Source organism: Ornithodoros turicata, chromosome 7 (assembly GCF_037126465.1).
Source record: "Ornithodoros turicata isolate Travis chromosome 7, ASM3712646v1, whole genome shotgun sequence".
Lineage (NCBI taxonomy): Eukaryota > Metazoa > Arthropoda > Arachnida > Ixodida > Argasidae > Ornithodoros > Ornithodoros turicata.
This window is the reverse complement of record NC_088207.1, coordinates 16,489,952-16,507,050: the sequence shown is the minus strand read 5'-3', so window position 1 is coordinate 16,507,050 and position 17,099 is coordinate 16,489,952. Positions and strand designations below refer to the sequence as shown.

General features: G+C 47.4%; 1 long non-coding RNA gene across 1 annotated transcript; it reads right to left on the bottom strand.

The window, feature by feature from the left end:
• Nucleotides 1–350: 350 nt before the first annotated feature.
• Nucleotides 351–15,223, bottom strand: LOC135399592 (uncharacterized). The gene is made up of 3 exons (XR_010424356.1): nucleotides 14,881–15,223; nucleotides 10,399–10,553; nucleotides 351–740 (listed from the first exon to the last, which is right to left on the bottom strand). It is a non-coding gene; the product is annotated as an uncharacterized LOC135399592 (long non-coding RNA).
• Between the last annotated feature and the right edge of the window lie 1,876 nt (nucleotides 15,224–17,099).

Sequence of the window (17,099 nt, the reverse complement as noted above, 5' to 3'; positions counted from 1 at the left end):
GTGAAGCATGTCAACACGTGGACATTAAAATCTGAAGCAAATGAACATAATTCGGACGACACTGCATTCTCTACGCTCGCTGTGCTCGGGAGATCTCCTTTCGTCCACCATCTTGGACGTCCGGGACGCCACCTGTGGTTCATTAAAATCGCGAATAGCTCAGTGTTCCAGCCGTAAAAACGAAAACTCGAGACGGAGGCACACGCACTGCCCACAGAACCCTTCCGTTTATAAAACCCGATCTTGAGGCACTCGTTGCGTCAGATGAGGTCGGACCTCGCAAGGATACCCTGAAGGATAGTTATCTATCAAGCCATATTGTTGCGTGCTCCATCTAGAGCGCCGTGACATCAGATCCTTAATGCGTTTATTACAGTATATATACCACGCGCAGCACACAATACACTGCAATGTGGTCAACCAGCAAACTACAGCTTAATATTGGATCATCTATACGTTAATTTACGTAGCATTTGTACCATTCAGGCACGCATTCCGTTGCTGAAGACGAGAAATGTGGATGCGAGAATCATTATGAATATGCAGTCGAAGGTGAAGCAACACAGACTGGCGATGTGGAAGCGCATAAGCCAATGTTCAGGAAACGGGTTGTCACGTCGTGCAACGGTGATGCCGTACATTACGACGGCAGCGGCAAGGGGGATCTCGAAGAACATCGCCACACTTGTGACGGAATACAGGACGTTGACTGACCGGCCACTTTCAAGCACACTGTGTACCTGCGGATAAAATGGTTGGATAAGTGAATTCATTCATTTTTCACCCTTCACAGCATATGGCAGGTGAAGTAGCCCTGTAAGCACCATCACGAAGGTTCGATATACAAGGAGGTTGCTGTCTCGGTTCTCAGCGTGTTTGAATCGTTGTTTGTTCTTCCTCACTTTTTTGACGGAAGGTGGTTCTCTCACGTAATGTACGCCGGAAACCGCAGAACGTTGAATGCGGGCGAAACGAAATCTACGTTCTGAGGTTAGGATCATCGGCTTGTGGCGCGAGTAGACATAAAAAAAAAGAAAAAAGAATTGTGCAGAAATTTGTGCAGTGGAAAGTAAAAGTACCTTCTGTCAAGCTCCGAAAGAAATGTTGGCTTGGGAGCTTTAGCGAAGAAATATAGCGTTATTAACAAATATACGTAACTTTTACACCCATTTTAACCGTAATAGAATAAGGTGACAACAGGGTTACTTTGGAACGAAAATGGCGCGCCGATGCAAGGGCCATCTTCCGATCCGTGTCGATAGCGCAATGCTGTCGTTCGGAAGCGAGCGCACGCAGTGACGCAACGTAAAGCATGGTTCACACTAGGGCGTTCTGCTGCGTGCGGATGCATACGGGCACTGGTTACCGTGACAACAGATACGTGCGCGACACAGGGGTGGCATACAATGTATTGCTCCGTAGACGAAAGCGTGCTGGGCGAACGCAATGCATCCTGGACAGGTCCTGGTCGCACGTCACAGCAAACGTAAAGGCGCACGTGACCTTAAAGATGGCGGCGCCCGTGATCGGCGGCCAAACCGTTTGTAAACAATGCGGTTGTTGTTTCTGGACGACGTTTTGGATGTTTTTCGATCACAGTAATTATTTTTATCCGATAGACTTGCAGTAAAACATGCAGTTTTGCACACAAAGCCTCGTATTGTTGACCTCCAAAGATGTCATGACGACTGCGCGTTAAGACTTACCCAGCCGATGCCATGTGCTTAAACTAAGGACAAATGGGCTACCATGTTGCGGAAAAAGCATCGCATAGTTTACGCTGGCAAAATACGGTAATCTCTTTCTGTTATGACGGCGAAAATATGTCGGTAAGCGGCAAAGCGATATATAAACAAAGTCACATGACCTGGAAATGACGTTTTCTATGACGTGCGACCAGGACAAGATGGCAGTTTTGCCAAGAGCACCCGCTTGAGGGTAGTTACAACAATGGCGGGTTTGTGTCGTCCCTGTGGTGCGCGACCTCCCGCAGCAGAACGCAAGGAGTTCGCCCGAGCTCAACTTTTTCCGACGCACGCAGCAGCCCGCAAACGGAGAACGAATCGCGAGGCCACCTTCCGAGCGTGCGCAGTAGGTTTCTCTTTGCCATACTGTTTTCAACATGGCGGCCACCGGAGTGGAACTCCCGCTCGGCGCTCATTGGCTTACGGTTTGGTGACGCACGCATTCGGACGCAGATATGTGAATGGAAGCAATTATGTGAACAGCGGAACGGATTGCTTACAACGCACGCATATGCACGTAGGCGTCCGCACGCATCAGAACCATGCCTAAACGCTCCCGATGAGAATTTTAGATCCCCCGCGCTCGAATCGCGTCGCTTGCGTAGCGAGAGCTGTCAAGGTGGCTGCAAGTTACTTTGCGCGGCTCCTGTCAATACAGCCACGTTTTGCTGCGATATTTAGATCGCACAATAACGGATTTGTATCAAATGAGACGTCTTTCGTGAACCTGCTTTACCTCGAAGTCTGCACTTCACTATCATCCATGCACACGTTATCAGCAAAATACCCAAAGCTCTGCCCAACGCTTACATTTCTCGCGTGGTCAACTGTCCTGAAAGCTGCTTTATCGGGAGTCAGTCAACCCTGTAAACGGCTTGATGAGAACAGGATATAAACGGGCCAGTCAGTCTGGCTTCAGCTGCATACCTGAGAGCTCCCTTGCACATGGTGCAAGAAGTCAGTGTCTCGCGCCAGTGAGAACGAAACAGAGCAGTCACGGTGGAACGCGAGACTCGAGTTACAAAGATATAATTTTTCCGATCGCCTGGGCCTTTGACCCTGCTAGAAAATGCCGCTGAAAAGTGGAAGAAATTCCATAAACGACTTCTAGTTTACCTACAAGCTACGGAAACACAGATCACATGAAGTAAGTCAAAAGATGCTATTTTCCTATATCTGAGGAATCCCATCGACGTCTTCAATACATTCAAGCTCACCGATCCGGAAAAAGGGGATTTTAACGGACTGATGAGGAAATTTGAATAACATTGTACGCCGAGAAAGAACGAGGCATATGAACGTGTATGTTCAGAAGGCGAATGCAGCTTGATGGCGAACCGTTCGAATGCTTCCTCACAAACCTGCAGCTGAAAGCGCAAACATGCAATTTTGAGAACCTGTATGACTCTACCCTCCGTGATCAGATTGTCTACGCAGTTCGCGATAAAAAAGAAGATCCGAGAACACCTGCTAAGTGATAAGGAGTAACGTTTGATGAGGCAGTAAGATGCAAGTCGCCGGCGTGTATCTGGTTCCCACGCTATGACTGAGGTCTCCGCCCAGAGAGGTTAGCAATGGACCATCTCCATATTCGCGTCGCCCCTGGCGGCGGCATGTCGAACGTCGAAGCCCCCCCCCCCCCAATAAACATGGGGACGCTTTTCAGACTGGCACACTGCGTGGCGAAGTAGCAACAGAAAATTGTAAGAAGAACGCCTAAAGAGTGGAAGCGCATTGTACTGAGTACCAGTACGAAGCGCCGTCAAATGTCTCAAACGTCTGCGTAACCTTGAAACCGATTATCTCCCCAAATGAACATGGCAGTCGCCTGCAGGTGACTGCGCATGCGCATACGCTTACACGGAAAAGGTCTATTACTGCATAACTCGCGACCAGTGGCCAGAGAGATGGACAAACGCCGAAATGACTGAAATAGCGTTTGAATTAATATGAATTTCTTTCAAGTAGACCAATGTTTTCTTCGGTAATTTGAGACTTCAGTGGGCATATTGTGGGCAAAACTCTCAGACAGCGTCAAATGAAAAAACCTGGATCACGAACGTGAAGTGCGGACGGCGTAGTGTGTACAGCGGGATCGCGCCGGCCAGGATTCCTGGCCGATCGAGACTGTGTGCGACAGTGCATTTCGGGCATCAGTTAATCTTGAAGGAGGAAAGTGTGCATGCCATACAGCCAACCTGGCGAGTTCCATGCGGACTAAAATAAAGTTTGAAGACTGAAATGACACACTTAGAAAGCGCTGATATCATTGCTAGGATGGACGAGCCCAGTGACCAGATAAGTCTTCTTGTTCTAAAGCCAAACAGAAGGCTTCGCGTCTGCAAACATGTCCGTCACATCAATCGCTGAACCAAACGTGAACACTTTTGAGATGCCCCGACGAGAGCATATCGAGGCGGACATAGCGGGCGCAAAACACTTTTCCAGATTCGACGTGAACAGCGGATTTCATCAAATCTCGCTGGACGAGGAAAGATGGGGAGAAAATAGGCACGCGAAAGATTGGCGCTATATTCTTAAGATTACCCTTCGAAATTATCATCTGCACTGGAGGCTTTTTAGAAAACGATTCATCAGGTCCTGAAGGGCATTGGAGGAGCGCACGCGTACATTGATGATATTTTAGTTTGGGGTGCCACCGTGGGTGCTCCCGTGGCTCAGTTGTTAGCGTGCTAGCCATGTCACGTCGAGACTGGGAGGTACCCGGGTTCGAATCCCGGTGCCGGCTGTGCTGTCTGGGGTTTTTCCTGGGTTTTCCTCAGACGCTTTCAGACATATGTCGGCACAGTTCCCCTAGAAGTCGGCCCAGGACGTCAGTCGTGACGTTGCCCACATACGTGAGGCCGACAACGGCAAGCCCTTTCAACACCACCACCACCAAAGAAGAGCACTTAGGAAGAGCGTCTTGGGAGCGTGCTACGTGTGATAAAAGAAGCGGGGCTAACGCTTAACGAATCCTTGTGCAAGTTTGGGGCTGAAGAGGTTTCCTTCCTGGGAGATCGCATTGACAAAGATGGTGTATAACCCGACTCTGAACTTGTAAAGGCTGCCACCTGTACGCCAGGTCCAACGGACAAGAAAGAAGTCCAACGCCTCCTGTGCACGGTGAATTACTTTGGAAAGTATATTCCAGATCTGTCATATGCCATGACAAGACAGAAATACGTCATCTAGTCCAGAACGACGCCGTGTTCGGGTGGACTGAAGCTTACACACGCGAATGGGGCCACCTCAAGTCGATGCTCACAGAGGCTCCTTAGTTGGCATTCTATCAACCAGGATGGGAAGCGAAGGTGTCAACTGATTCTTCCAGTACGCAATGCTTCAGCGTTATAGTGAATCGTGGCGTCCTGTAGCCTATTCCTCTAGAGTGTTAACCTAAACCGAACAGCAATAGTTTCAAGTTGAGAAAGAAGATTTGGGTATTACGTACGGTTGTAAAAAGTTCCACAATTCTATTTACGGTTGTCATGTAGTTGACGAGTCAGATCATAAGCCGCTAAGTGCCATCGCGAAGAAAACTTCACCGAAATACCGCCGCTGTTAACGATCCTTCGTACGTATCATGAAATGCGACACTGAAGCGCAGTGCGTGGCTGGGAAGCAGCTGGTAGTCACTGATACTTTGTCACGCGCCAAGCATGCAATAAAACGCGGGCCTACGGATGGCGTAGAAGTTCGCGGTGAAAACTTTGGAAGCCCTTGTGAGTGAGTCTACTTCCGCCAAGCTCTACCGGACTACTTCACAAAACAAGGTCCTGCAGCGTAGCACACAACGTGCCGGTTGAAGGTGAACACAAATCATGCGCGTCGGAACTGTCAATGATGAAGGGTCTGCTCTTTGAAGGGGTAACGGTTGTAATACCGCAAGCCCTTCGTAAAGAAGGGCTAAATAGGCTACACACCGGCCACTTAGCACCTTAGAAATGCAGAGTCAGAGCCCGCTTGCTAATATACTGCCACGTATGGGTGCCGCAATTGGAGTTCTGATTGGGCAGTGCGAAACATCTAAGTGGTTCGCAGTACAAACGCCTGTTAACAAAGACTCAACATTCTAACCAATACTTCTAGTTAGGTATTTTGAATTACGGAGTATCACCCCATGAAAACGGCCACTCTCCGATGGAGCTGCTCATGGGCTGGAGAGGAAGATCACTCCGTCCCGACTTCAACGCGCAGCCTGTGGCACCAGTCAAACAACACGCTCGCAAAGAACACACGATCGACCACTGCCAGGCCTGGACCCTGGTACGACGGTGCGTATATATGAAAAAAGAGAAACTTTAGCACAGGGGCCAGAGTGGCAAGCTCAGTAGGACCCAGGTTGTACAATAACGCTACGGAAGGTTGGCAGATATTCCGGAGGGATCAACAGCACGTGTTGCACACGAATGAACCCTTTGTAGAAGACGAATTACAACAATTCATGGACGATGCCGGGCTGAATGCCACAGCGACACCACCTTCTCCTAAGACACGGTGTGAAAACCGCCTGAAGATAGATCCACGTGGGACACATGGCACACAAGGGCCCGGGAACGATAACGAACAGTTTTAATGAAGAATGGCTGCGCCACACCTATACTGCACCCAACCAACGTTGACTAACCAGCGTTGACCCAACGAGCACAACAATCTTCTTCCTCTTCTTCAACACAGTGGTGCACACCTTTTTGGTCTGGCATGGAATGGCACGGTGGGCGCCACGGTCGTGCTGCATACAGCAAACGGAGTCTCAAACCTCGTACAGGGAGCAGCAGCAAAAACTATGGCAAGCTCTATGATGGTGAAGGGCCGAATTGCTCCGGACGTGATGTTCTTCGTTCGGGTCACCAAATGTAGAGGACGATGGTCTTCCTCTACATGAGTCCCGACCGGCGATGGAAAGCGCTCGATACACAGAAGGGCTCGATACCTAAGGTGAATACTCAAACAGTGAACACATGCAGTACGCTGGAACGAATGACACGAAGACGAAACCGCGGCGCCTCCTCAGGTGCATTTGTTTTCATCCAGTAGCAGACGACATTCCAGAGGGTGCAAGATCTCAAGTAAAGGGACCATTCCGCCCACTCCTTCTGCCTGTCTAAGACGGCAACAAGGTAGCCATGAATTGATTACGGTACTCAATGAACTGTAGCATAATTTCATGTTACTCGTCCGTTGGCCGAGAAGCGCGATGTCTATCGTCAACGCGTCGTGTTCATGTCGGCACTGTTCCCTTAGAAGTCGGCCCAGGTCAGTCGTGACGTTGCCCAGCTCTATGATGCCGTCAACGGCGAGCCCTTTCACAATCACCGCGACCACCGTCAACACGAGCTCGCGTGGCTCGATGGCTAGTCGTATGCTGGCCTTGTCACGTCGAGACTGCGAGGCACCCGCTTTCGAAGCCCGGTGTCGGCTGCGCTGGTTTGTGTTTTTCCTGGGTTTTCCTCAGTAGTCTGGGTCAGGCATATCTCAGAACAGTTTCCTTAGGAGCCAGCCCAGGCCGAACGTTCCCCCAAAGCGTTAGTCGTGACGCTGCCCTCCTTTCTGAGGCAGGTAACGGCGATCTCTTTCACAACCACCAGTGGTTGCCACACAAACAAACACCACACAGAGGCCGAAAACGCTGAACACCGCCGAAAGGGCTACGGATATATTTGGCCAACACTTAGGAAGGTGAAAGCTTATTCGCGTTTGCAGCGAAGCCGTGGCCGCCTAGCGGCGATTTCGAAAAGCTGCGAGTGGAGGTCTGACAACACGTCTGCACAGGAACGCGGCACGTCTGTACACGTTATGGACCAGTTGTGACTCGTTATGGATAAAATGCCGGCAACAAAGAATGTATCGAAGCCAAAAAGAGGAATGTTGCACCGCTGATTTCTTCTCAGCCTGTTGGAGATACCCCACGTTTTTTTTTTAGTAGCTTCCTAATCAAGAAGTGAACTGAAGTACCATGTGCCGACCAATCATGCGAGTTTTCCCGATCAACTCTGTCACGACGATTATATTAATCTTAGTAATACAGAACGAGGAATCGGCATTTCTTCGTCGTGTTGACAGGTATGCCTTTTCAGACCTCGTGCAAAGTAAACAATATCACCGAACTAATGCGGCGTAGACAAGCACACACTATTGATGCTCCCTGGGAGAGAAAGATTCTGTCTGGTGCCGCACACGTATCAACGATGACTCGCAAAGATAAAAATATCACGACATGTTGCATATCAATACCAAGAGCAGCGCGGAAAACGAATACTTCTCTTTGCCAGATTATCTCTTGCAGCGTTCAGGTGTTCGCCGCACAGGACGTTAAATAGTTGGACAGGTCTGATGGCTCCCTCAAGACAAGGTGTCACATATGAGCGTGTGCCTGTGTGTAGTTTTATTTGTTCTTTCAAGATATGTATTGTTCACGTATTACCTTTGACATACAGAGTTCTCCAAACATGAGGATCAGAGGTAACATCATATGAGCATGTTTTGTCATCACCGCATCAAACAGAGAGGTGTTGTCTTGAGCTCTCGCAAATGCCCATGTGAACGTTAACTTTTGCATAATTTTTTTTCAATTACTTGTGTCTTAAAGTTCCGACAAAATCTCCATAACGTAAAAGCGCTAAAACCAGGACGAACACAGACACACACAACCTCGAGCGCTCACTTTCAACAACTTTACTGACATGTCACATGGCAAGTGCTTATATTCATATGCTTATATTGTGTGTGTCTGTGTTCGTCCTGGTTTTAGCGCTTTTACGTTATGGAAGTCTATCACCAACAAGCCCAAAGGAATGTTTTAACGTTCCGACAAAAGAAGTCTAATTCTTACAGACAGTGCACTTCCAACCGAGCTGTTGTACCATTGCAACACTCATATATACTACGCGACTAACGGAGGAGAATCTCAAACACCTGCAGACTACTTATCCACATTCTAAAGCACGTGCTATGTCACTCTTCTTAGCAACCAATATCTGCTTTGCCGCCTTCATAGATTCTAAAACGCCTCCTTTGTTCGCTCGATTCCGGACGTATATAAACAAACTACGACGACGGAAACTTTTTACCTACTTCACTGAGTTGAACTGACACTGCGAGATGACTAGCAGACAAAATTAACCCAGTTTTTGTGAAGCATGCCAATATGTGGGTATTAAAAGAAATGAACATAATTCGGCCGACACCGCATTCCCTACGCTCGGTTTGCTCGGGAGAGCTCCTTTCGTCCGCCATCTTGGAAGCTCGGGGCGCCACCTGTAATTGAAATCGCGAATAGCTCAGTGTTCCAGCTAGAGCCCTGTACGGGCCCCGACCCGGCCCGCGGGTTTTCATTTCATGTCCTCACTATGAGGCCCATCGTAAACATTACTTCAGACCAGAGGTGGGCGTTTGTCCTCACGAGCCTCGCCCTCACCTCAATTTTCTGGGAGAAAAATTCTCCTCACCTCACCTAAATTTTTTTTGAAATTTTTCCTCACCTCACCTCAAAATTTTTTTGAAAATTTTTCCTCACCTCACCTTTTTTTTTCAAAATTTGCCTCACCTCACCTCAATTTTTTCAAGCTATTTGTGTATTCGATGTGACGTTCGCAGGGATTGAAGAATCTTCTCATTAAAGTTGCGTTGGCTTTGAGTGACTGTCAATGAACTTGTGAAATTGTGAATTTTTTCTGGCAGATTTGGCCTAATCAATCACAGAAAACGCTTCGTGGAACGATTGTTATACCCGTAAAAGTTGCGCGTATCACCAGCGAGAGAGGAGGACAGCCCCGCCCAGGTGAGAGACAGAAGCTGCAAAAAAAGGAAAGATATCCCGTGTACGCGCGAAAAAAGTTTTCATAAAGTGGGCGTTCATAAAGTTTTCCTCACCTCACCTCACCTCAAAATTTTTTTGAAAATTTTCCTCACCTCACCTCACCCCAAACATCACCAGAGAGATTGGCCCTCACCTCACCTCATCTCAAATATCGTGAGGTGAGGGTGAGGTGAGGGTGAGGAAACCCTCACCCTCGCACGCCCTCGTGAGGGTGCCCACCTCTGCTTCAGACAGTTTTATGCACATCATTTACCTCTTCACCCAGCCATATTGCTTGGTAATGAGGCAATGATCCCCTTTAGCAGAGTTTTTAACTTCTTCACAGGAATTGGAATTTTAAACGTTCTGTAGTTTTAGATAGACAGTTTTAGACATCTTCCTCACTAGTTATATTAGTTTTAACTAGTCACATCACTCCCCATGTTACGTCAGCTGGACTCTCGCCCCTTCTCCCTATCAAAATTGCTTGGTCGCTGGCCCAATCCAGCCCAGCAACGACCTGCGCTCAAAGCTCTTTTGACATTTCTGGACACCATCGGACTTCGATCGTTATTGTGAGAGGGCTCGTTATTTCATTCCCCACATCCCCACCAGCAATGGGGTAGAGTATCGCCCCCTTGCTATGAAACTCCCCACCCATCTCTCAAAGCCACCCATCTCTCCCCATCATCTCAAAATAAAGTTTTTTTGTTTTTTTTTGGCGCATTATGACCTTTGTTGTCGATGCGCAAAAAAAAAAAAAAAAAAGAAACTCGGATCATCTTCATCATCTACATATGTATCTACTCGCGTGTGTGATCTCCTCAATCGCTATTGCTCTTAAGCACTCACCAGAGCATATAGGTACACCCCAAATAGAAGGACCGACATTGCGAGCAGGGTGAACAGACTGGCAATGGTCACTTGAAATGCGTTTACCCGAAGTTCCACCCTTCCGCTTGCTCGAGTCCCTCCATCCAGCGATGCCATGGTTCTGTCTTATCAATCTGCATAATATACCCATAATACAAAAGAGAGCGATATATAAATATAACCATATCTCAAAAGAGAACTTCCTCTCCCTGTTAAAATTTCCTCACAGGCAGCCTCATTCGACGAAATGAAGCTAAAAAAAGAGAAAGAAAAGAAAAACATGCGGGAGATTTGTAGCCAAAAAGAGCAGCACGGCCTTCTTCCTTGAGGGCTTCCTTTTTCGCTACGTAACATTCTCTTCACCAACCACTTTCTAGTTGGAATTCCGCAGAGGGTATGAGACACCGACATCGGGCTGGTTATGCACGGTCTCGAAGGTAACGTGCAATGTTTAAAAAAAAAAAAAAAGCACGGTGGGTCGTAAGCGAATGAAAACTGCAGAATATTGTGACCAGTCGCGTATCTTCTTATCGCGTAATCTGTCTTATCTTGTCATCGTGACTCATTAATTAAAGGGGTCCTAAAGGGTGTGTCTGCTGGTGTCATATAGGTTACTGGAAGCAGGTACATTGTGTACTCAGTGCTCATTATTTCCAATACCGTCGCAATGCAACGCAAAAAGAATAACGAGTGCGCGCTATTTTGCAATGCGCGCTGATTGCGATGGTGTGTTTGTGTAATGAGGGGGATTCAGGTTAAAATGGCGAACGGACACCTCGTACCGACGGAGTGTCCCATCTGCCAACGAAGATAACGCTTGGAGGTAGGTTTTTGCAAGAAATGTCTCATTAGAAACCGTACGTTTTTCAAGAAATGTCTTACTAGAAACCGTATCCTTTGTGTGCAGTAGCTGTGTGGAACGAAATAAGAGATGGACTTCATAATCACATAACGGCACTTTTATAACCGTCACAGCACTGCTCTAGCTTCTGTTGCGCACGCATCTACAATCTGATTCGTACACTCTAAAACCAGAACTTCACCGCATAGCACGCTGTGAGCCAACCATTACCACGAATGATAGGATTATCGCTTCGTATTCGAAGAAAGAGGTGGGTGTACGCCTTTTTGTGGCAATTTGGATATATCGAAATTGCCACAAAAAGGCGTACGCCCCGTCTCTCTTCGAATCAGAAGCGATAACCCTATCATTCAAGCAATGGTTGGCGGCTTGGCGCACAGTGTGCTATGCGGTGAAGTTCTGTTTTCAGAGTGTACTATCCATGCTGCTCCGCTCGCACTTGCACTCTTAAAAATGAACTTCACCACATAGCACTCTCCTAGCCAACCGTCATCCCGAATGACAACGTTCTCGCCCCTGATTTGTTGAAAACGGGAGGAGGAGCCTATTTTGTGCCGCGCATAATGGCACAAAAAAAGGCTCCTCCTCCCGTTTTCAGCAAATCAGGGGCGAGAACGTTGTCATTCGGGATGATGGTTGGCTAGGAGAGTGCTATGTGGTGAAGTTCATTTCTAAGAGTGTGGAAGGGCTTCTCGCGGTGACTGTGTAGCCTCCATCTCGTAAAGTTTCGTTTTTCGAGCGTTATCTATAACATGTGTGTTTGATCACGTTTTTGCGCTGATACTGTTTCTGTTGCCTTGTATGGCGGTATTAGCGAAAGCTTCCGCTACTACAGAATATTGCGAATTATACGCGTCCCGGCGAGGTGTATCAATACGCGTCGCAGCCAAGTCGGAGCTCCTTTCGTACCGCGCTGATTGGACAAAGAAACGCGGCAAAGGGTAGTTCCCGCAATAAGTTTCCTTTGACAGTTGGATCAGCTGGGGGTGACGTACCTTTGACGTTTTGCGGGGATTCCGACGAAGGAAAGATTAACCTCTAAACTGCCACATTCTTGTTTGTGAAGTAAAATTTTCAGTTGTGTTTGAGACTTCCTGTTGTGTCCGTCCCTTCGTGTTCCCTAGTCTCGGGGGTTTTACGTTATGCATCATCTTCACCAGCTCGCTTGCTTCCTAGGCATTTTTTCATTGCCACATTTATTTACGTTTTAATTGCAAACGGCTCAACGAGTGAATCTCGTTCTTTTTGCATTAGTCTCATAATGACGGAATCGTTCATATCGCGAAGAGAATTTCTTGTGCTTTGGCACCCCTTTAATTGCTCGCAACTAATTAAACAACATTTTAATGACTCGTCTTAGCGCCGAGAAGTGAATAGACGACCTGCGCCCCTACACTCTTAGAAATGAACTTCACCGCATAGCACGATTCTAGCCAACCATAATCTCGAATGATATCGTTATCTGATCTGATTTGTTGAAAACGGGAGGCGTACGCCTTTTTGTGACAATTATGAACAGCATAAGTGTCACAAAAAAGGCGTACGCCTCCCGTTTTCAACAAATCAGGGCAGACAACGATATCATTCGAGATTACGGTTGGCTAGAATCGTGCCATGCGGTGAAGTTCATTTTTAAGAGTGTACTTTAGGGCCAGCTCTCACTTGGCGACGCCCGACGCGACGTCGTGAACGGGCCGCGGAAGTAGAGACGCATTTCCTCCGCCACGTCAAGGCGCACGATTTTCATGTTCCTACCGCAGTGGCATTCCGTCGTCCAAAGCAGTCAAAAACTCAGGAGGCGTGGCCTTTCTCTGACACCTTATTGGTCGCCAGCGTATCGTTCTCGCCGCCTCTCGCCGACGACGTCGTGAAAGAGACCGGCATGGCATTTTTTTTTTTTTTTGGGCTCGACGTCTCTCCTCTCCCAACGCCGGAAATGCGCGTCTATTTCCGCCACCAGCTCACGACGTCGCGTCGGGCGTTGCAAAGTGAGAGCTGGCCCTCACTGATTTCGTAGCTCCGCCGCGGAAAGCATGCTGGTGGGCACTATACACTCTTAAAAATGAACTTCACCGCATAGCACGCTCCTAGCCAACCATCATCTCGAATGATACCGTTATCTCCCCTGATTTGTTGAAAACGGGAGGCGTACGCCTTTTTTGTGACACTTATGCTGTTCATGATTGTCCCAAAAAAAGGCGTACGCCTCCCGTTTTCAACAAATCAGGGGAGATAACGGTATCATTCGAGATGATGGTTGGCTAGGAGCGTGCTATGTGGTGAAGTTCATTTTTAAGAGTGTAAGCCTTATCAGCCTCTCAGCTGACACGTTTTTCCCGCCTCTTGCCCACCACAGCAAAATACAACCTCAAACCAGTGCTCTCAAACGTTGGTAAACAGATGGTCTACGCCCCCCGGATGCGTCAGCAGCCGCCGACGCTCACCTGAAGGTGGCTTCTCGGCCGATAATGCTTGTACACTGTTAAAACAGAACTTCACCATATAGCACGCCACTAGCCAACCATCATACCGAATGATATCATTCTGTGTCATGATTTGTTCAAAACAGGGGGGAGGCGCCTATCTGGGACAAGATATTCTGTCCCAGATAGGCGCCTACACCCATTTTCAACAAATCAATGCACAGAATGATATAATTCGGAATGATGGTTGGCTAGGAGCGTGCTATGTGGTGAAGTTCTGTTTTAACAGTGTAGTAGTCGCCCCCCCCCCCCCCCAAGCATCACAGTATACTGAAAGTCGAGTGCAATCCGGGTGGACGGTATATGTCTTATCAATGTTCTTTAGTCCAACGAGTCTGTTTAAGACTTCCACCCCTATTGGGACTTTCAGTACATTGTGCTGCTTGGGTCGGTATACGCTCAAGAGCTCTGAAAGCGACGCGCGCACGTAAATGCCTTCGCCTCGTATCACGCGGTACACTTTCGGATTTAACGAGCGTTCTTTCTTAGAAAACAAAAAACAAAAACAAAACAAAACATCACACCTCGGTCCGTCACAGTGCTGGCGCATTATTACTTTTGTCTTCGATGCGCCATGCAAACTCCAGTCATCAACATCTCGGCCCTAAGACGCATAAAAAAAAAAGGCTAATTAGCGACGCCTAAATAATTGATCAGTCACCATATAACCATGCAGGCGATTAGGACACGGGATGCCTCCAATATTCTGCAGTTGTCATTCACTTATGATGCACCGCGTTTTTCTTTTTTCTTTTACCCCGGTGCACGTTAGGTTGGACAACCTGTATACCGGTGTACATATGAAGTATACTAACGTAAACAAAAAAACTGGGGTGATGTCAGAGCCTTGCGGGTGCTAATGCAGTCTCCTTGACTGTGTACAACTCTTAAAATAGAACTTCACCACATTACGCGCGCTCTTCTCAAATCGCAAGTGACATTCTGTGCATTGATTGGCTATGATGCGCGCTATTTGAAATATTTTATGTTTCAGGTCCCCAATGAACAACGAATTTGTGTCGGTTATGGCGCCCCAAACAAGAGCAGAAAAATAGCGCAAAGACTCGATCGCAAAACAGTTAATAACATCCAGTAGCAACTTGTGAAGAACATTACCAGCGATGCAAAAGTTATCGACAAGTTCCAGGTCTCAGCGTCTAGGAGTTAGTGTGTCGCTCTCCTGGATGTATACAACGTTGTGCATTACCTGGTAATAACCGCAGCCACACCAAAAAGGAAGAGTACAGCTTGGGACAAAAGTGTACGGAACACGATATCTACCTATTTCTTCATAGGAACGGCCCCCCGCTCGTGTCAGGAAGGGATCGAATAAGAAACGTGAGACCAGCTATTCCGTCCATCACTCGGTATGTGTGCCCGAGACTGCTTACTGGTTGGCTGCCGCTCCAATCGAGAAATGCGACACCCCGGTGTTTCGTGAACTTTTGTCCCAAGCTGTACAAACACTCGGGGCACTGAGCGTAGCCGTGTAAAGTGTGAGACGCAGCTAGGACAAAGTAAGCAGGTTGAGTTTTCTTATAAAGAATGCAAGGCTGGCTGGCTTATTGATTGATCACCCTCAGAACTGTCGCATTTCCATCATGTTCTTAGAATGTATTCGCTATTGTAGAAGCATGCTGGTCGGATATTTATCACGTAGGACACGAATGGAAATGCCACTGCACACTTTGGAGTAATGAAAGATTGGTACTCTCACAAACATTGTCAAGCAACGCAGGCAAACTCGATATGTAGGTTATGTAGTGGTTCGCTGCTTTTAGTGTGTTGGACTCGTGGCTCTATTCGATGCCCATTGAAGTTTGAAAGTAAAAAACATGCGTGTAGTTCCGTAGACGGGCTTATGGCTTTTTCTAATTAGCCGGAGTGTTCTGAAGAGAAATAATGCACTGAAGTGAGAGAAGACCATATAGCGAATACAAAAATACAAGAATTACAAGAATTTGTGGTCTAGAAGTTACTTTATATGCATCAGAACAACCCCATCTGATGCACTTGTAGCGCTGGAGAAACACGGGAGTGCTAAGCCTAACGGATTCGAAACTTGTCATCTTGCAAAAGGTAGGGGGCTAAATCACCTCACTTTAGTGAGGTTAGGTTAAGTTAGGTTCTACAAATTGGGGGGGGGGGGGGATGCCAGACTGTGCCTCGGTTGGGTCAGAAAGTCCTCATCCAAGATGGCGGATTGCCTCGAAGAAACGAGCGATAAAATTTAATTTTTGTATGTTTGGTACGCTATATCACGTTGATTTTTGTTTCATTTCATCCCTAATTTTCTCATCTTTCTAGTAAAATCATCCGTTATTTGATGTCTACTTCCGTTTGTTTAAAAAAGGCATAAGCCCGGCTACGAAACTACATCCAAAAACATGTTTGTATTTTTTGTATTTCACACCGTGCATCACCTTCCACGCTGAAACGTGATATGTGGTCGACAATATAATCGTGAACGCAAATATCACCATATAACTACTCATGGCGTGACATATACGACGTGGGAAGGCACACCAGTGGTCGCAGCATCCCGTGTTTTGTCCCGTATGTTACGCCATGAGCACTTACGATCAGAACCAACTACCTGACATCCACGCACTCACGGACAAATAGCATGATAAAACGTACGTACATCACCAGGAACGATGGAGACGTCGATAGTTCAGTAGACCATAGACTTGACTCGCCTCTTCTTTTTCTTCTTCTTCCTATATTTCTTGATGGTCGTATTTAAACGAAGCGACAACAATTTAGGAGAAAAAAACATCACAGGACGGTTTAGAGAAAACCTTTCAACGAGCAGTACTGCAGGCAATATATTGACAAGGACGGTTAAGGGTGTGTAACGCGAATTTCAGACACTGCTCCTGTGGGTGAATGTTGCCACGCGTATTGTTCAGATATGCGTTGTGATCTGTGAATTGAATGGTGATGTGGTCGATATTATTGACGAGGTCTCCGTTTTGGAAGACCGAATCAACGCAGGACTTAATCCAAAGTTTGTGACGGCACTTGTTCCCCTGGTAGCCTGTCCCACCATCAACGCTTCCTGTATACCGGTGATGAAGTTGGTGGTGTTTGCGTCGATGTTGAAGTCTCTCAGCGCCCCCCAGTATCGACGAGGGCATGTGCGGACTGCTAAAGCGTACAGTGTCAGCCAAAATAGTGCGAAAAGTGGATACACAGGGTGCAATGTCGGGTATAGTCAAGTTATTTAACGACCAATGACAGGGGACACGTTTAGAATAGGGCCTCAGGTCTGCTTTGAAAGCTAGCACTTTTGCGTACACTAAAGTGTTGCTGCCACCCGTTTTCGAGAATCA